Source organism: Myotis brandtii, unplaced genomic scaffold (assembly GCF_000412655.1).
Source record: "Myotis brandtii unplaced genomic scaffold, ASM41265v1 scaffold356, whole genome shotgun sequence".
Lineage (NCBI taxonomy): Eukaryota > Metazoa > Chordata > Mammalia > Chiroptera > Vespertilionidae > Myotis > Myotis brandtii.
Genome location: NW_005363687.1, coordinates 1,205,594 through 1,210,404, shown reverse-complemented (window position 1 = coordinate 1,210,404; position 4,811 = coordinate 1,205,594). Strand labels below are relative to the sequence as shown.

Below are 4,811 nucleotides of genomic sequence, written 5' to 3'. Positions count from 1 at the left end.
AAGGAAGAACCGGATCTGGATGGTGCTCTGCTCCCGGGGCCACACTGTGACAGGAATGTGAATGCAAACGTGCTGTCAGAAGCCAGCTTGGGGCAGGATGCAGGCGATGCTGGTACTTCACATGATTTCAAGTATGGCCTGATGCCTGGCCCATCAAGTGATTTCAAGTATGGATTGTTGCCTGAATCTTGGCCAAAACAAGAAACTTGGGAAAATGGTGAATCATCTCTAAACATGAACAGGTTAAAATGCCCTCATTGTACCTATGTAGCCAAATGCAGACGAAAACTAAAAAGGCATTTGCTCATTCATACGGGAGTCAGACCCTTTAGCTGTGAGATTTGTGGAAAACTGTTTACTCGCAGAGAGCATGTAAAAAGACATTCCCTGGTGCATAAAAAGGATATTTAATACAGTATGGTGTGTGAGAAGACCTTCATATTAGCTGCCAGTGTTGGAACCAGACATGGATCTCGACGCCATGGTATTTGTGTAGAATGTGCAGATAAACCACGGCCAGGAAGGCAAGAAGGTGTAGATCAGGGACAGGAGACAGATTTCCCTCGGGATGAAGAGTACGAGGAGAACAAAGCGGGAGAAGCCAAGGAAGAGCTGGCTGACGAGGGAGACGATCAGAACCACCCATCAGGATGGGACGAGTTGGGAGATGTCTGTATGTCTCAGGATGATTAACTGGCCTACTCTCCTCCTCAAGGATGCTGCATTGGGACGTAATATGAAGCGACAATTTGAATTGTTGAATTTGAAGGTTTGCAAATATGGTACATGCTGGATGGTAGTTAAGTTGCTGTGAAAACTGTAGGGTCAAAGCCTTATAGCAATTTTTTTTTTATATTTGCACAGGACAGGACAGCAACCAACCTTGCGGTTGGATTACACGGAGTCCCCACATTTTCATCAGTTATCAAAATAAAAATATTTTTTATTTATAGGATATACAGTAATTCTTTGGGTCCTAATGAAAATGGATTACCTGTCTGTAAATAACTGACATTTACGTACCAGTTTAACAGGAATGAAGAAAATCCAGTTATGAGAATACAGTAACAGCTGGCCCAACTACACTGTCCACCAAACCACTCAGGCTAGTTTGTACTAGTAGAGTTTTGTTTCTATTTTTATTTTTATTAATTTTATTTTTTTTAATACAGATTTTCAGTGAGGGGCCTTTTCTACCCCATTGGTTGTACTTTTCTGTATTTTCCATTTTGATTTGCTTCATAAGTTAAACCAAGTCTCTTCTAGTCTTAGGTATTATTTCTCAATTTTGTGCTGATGGGCATGTTTATAAGAACTGGAGAGGTAATTTATTGGAATGAACTAATTGACTTCCTCCATTCCCCCTTCCTTTTTGACATGAATTTTACTACTTCACAAACGAAGAATGATGTTGCAAAGTTACCGTGACGAAGTTGATAAATACCACTAAATGATTATGATTTAGAAGTCACTTCCTCTTGCTGCTCTAATCTGATAAAATGGTTCTATATGATGTTTTCTGACATGGTATTTGGTTTTGGGTATCTGTTACTTTGGCACTATTCTTGTTTGCCTTTTTTTATTTTTGCCAGTGTACTATACCTCAGTCCTATTTGAAAAGACAGAAATCTGATTGAAAGAAGAGTCATAGAAGCAATAAGTAAAATGATTTGTTTTATGATTATCCTCCATGTCCAGTTTGGTTAGCTTGTTATGCAATATAAGTGAACTATCAGGTTTTTACTCTTGTGCCCTTTTACCAAAAAAATATTGATCTTTTAACACATAAGTTTGCCACCAGAGGAGTTAAGGTTACTCCCAGTGTCATTCCTTCTTCGCCGACTCTGTCCACACCTTCGGGAACCCCTGGACCTGCTGGGGTTGGACCCCAACATGTCTCTTTAACGCATCCTCAGGGAGAACAGGTCCTTGTGGATGTGAGTTTCATTGAAGGTGGTGTCAATTCTACACGTTGTCATTGCACTTGTTAGATTCAAGCATCACTTACATGGAAAGAAAGGTGCTTTTTCGGTCAAACAAAAGTGAATAATATGGTAAAAACTTGGGTTACTTTCCCAGAGTGCTTGGGACTCCCATGGAGATGGCTCATTTCAGTCATGTTGCTGCTGTGTAAGCCTCCATGGAGACGGTAGCCTTTATCTCCCAATAATTCTGAATGTTGAAAAGACTGAGCAACTACTAGTTTTTGAGAGCTGAGTTAAATTAGTAAAAACTTTAAAGGGAAAATCCACAAATTCCAAATGTCAGGGATGCTTATTCTAATACCACTTCAAGCCTCTTTTCTCCTTTCTTGTATTATAATATTCTTTCTAATGCATTACTTTCCCCCTTATATCCTAGATTAACTCAAGTAAACAACCAATTATAAAGAAGCATTGGAGAGACCTAGTGTATCCTATGTCATTTTCTAGTTACTATGGAAAGTATGCTATACCAACCACAGTGTGAAATCTATATATATAAAAGCCTAAGTGACCAAATGACCAAACGACCAGTCTACTGGTCGCTATGATGCACACTGACCACCAGGGGGCAGATGCTCAATGCAGGAGTTGCCCCCTGGTGGTCAGTGCGCTCCCACAGCCAACCTCTTGCAGCTGACCAACCTCCTGCAGTCCCCACCCCTGGCCAGTCAACCTTCTGTGGCTCCTATCAGCCCAGATTGCCAGACAGGCCAAGGGACCCCACCTGTGCACAAATTTGTGCACTGGGCCTCTAATATATAATATTGACACAAGAGTAACTTAAGAACATTGTCTACCCATCTTTAAAACATCTGAATTGACATTCTCCTTGTATTCAAAATTAACACAGAATTGTGAGTTCTCTCCCTATATAAGTGAATGTATGTATGATATGTTATTTCTTTATCTACCATCTACCAAGAGGGGAGGGGGAAGGTATATGTTCAAGAATCCTTTGCTATTAGTCTTTGAATTTAATGAATTTTTAATGAGTTAAATTATAATATTTTCCAATCAATGGTTACTCAAATATGTACTTGTCTTTTACTATATTAACGTATATGGTGAAGGTATTTATGTGTGTATGTTGTATGTGTAAGTATATATAAGCTATAAAGGAAATAACAATGACTGGGAAATGAGAGAATGTTTAATGAGGAACAGATTTTGTATATTAGTTATGTGTATGTGTGTGTACAAGAAGTCACCACGTACATACAGACAGTGCCATTAGATGCTGGAATTACGTAAATAATGAGAGTTACTTTTCTAGACCTTGAATATACGTATATTTACAGATACTGAAAATAGATGAGGACAAGTAATTAACAGCACTCTGATAGCTTTAATGATGGAAACAGATGTTCACATTTAAGGCATCAAATTTGAGTGGTTGTCATTGAGCTGCTGCTGCCTGTGAGCAATGGTATTATGGTCCTCTTTTTCCTAGGAGAGAATATTGTAATGCAGATTGTTGTAATTGTCTGAAAATATCTCCATGGCTGACAATACTTTTTTTTTTCTACACTCTTCTTTGATAGTTAAATGGGGACTGCATTTAACAAGCACGATTATGTCCTTTCTTGTTTGTTACGCTGCAGTTAAGCATAATTGCTTGAAGAAAGCCTATAGAGGCCTCTTCAAACTCAAGTTCCTCATTTCCACCAAAACCAAAAAACATGATCTAAATATTTTGTTTCCTTTAACATTTCATAAATTAAAAATGATATTGGTGATGAACCTATTAAACAAGATTAGGATTAAAGTAGAAAAAAAATCAGAATCTAGGAATTTAACCTAAAAATTCTGACTCAGGCTTAGTTTGACCCCTTTTTCATAGAAAAATTAAAGATTCACTCTATAATAACCTACCTTTTGGAAATAATAATTTTGTTAAATATAATCTTATACAGATCAATTTTCAGTGGGTCACAGTAGCTCTCATGTAAGTGACCCAGATATTTTTTTCATTTCTGAATTTATGTTTCCAATCAGAAATCAGTTAAAGCTTTTAAAGATTCAGGAATTTATTATGAGACAGTTTTATTTATTCAGATAAATCTGATATTTTCAGAATAAAAAATTTTATTAACTTATCTTATCCATAATGTAACAGCCTCAAGAAGATGTTTTTCATTGGACTGTAGCTTTTTAGAAAACACTTTAAAATCTTCCCACATAGGGAACTTATTTTCCTGCATTAACCCAAGAAATTCCTTAGTACTTTGTTGAAATATTCAAATGAAGAGAGTGTGTTCACTAGGCAGGCTCATTAGTAGGAAAATTGTAAAAGGAACAACTATGACAGATTTTTTTGTTTGTTTGTTTCTCATGACAATGAAATTGTGCCTGAAAAATAGAACCAAGTGACTAATTATGGCTGAAATTGGGCAATTACTCTTCAAATTAGCCAAATGAAGGTGTAATTATTATTTTAATAAGACTAATTTCTCAAGATAATTTGCAAAGGGGAGCATGCATTTGGTGGAGGTGTAAGAACTCCAGCTACTTTACACGTGGCAAATATAATGTGATATTAAAAAAATTAGAATTGAAGCCCTGGCTGGAGTTGCTCAGTTGGCTGGGCATTGTGCAAGGCACTGAAAGGTCGCTGATTCTATTCTTGGTCAGGGCACAAGACTGAATTGTGGGCTTGATCCTCAGTAGGTGGCATGCACAAAGCAGCCAATTGATGATGTTTGCTCTCACATCAGTGTTTCTCTCTCTCTCTCTCTCTCTCTCTCCCTCTCCCTCTCCCTCTCCCTCTCCTTTCTCTTTCTTTAAAAATGAACAAAAATATTTTAAAATGTATTATATAAAATAAAT

The 4,811-nt window shown here is 37.3% G+C and overlaps 1 pseudogene; it reads left to right on the top strand.

The window, feature by feature from the left end:
- LOC102258836 overlaps positions 1 to 833 on the top strand; it is a 2,244-nt pseudogene extending 1,411 nt beyond the window's left edge.
- Positions 834 to 4,811: the final 3,978 nt, after the last annotated feature.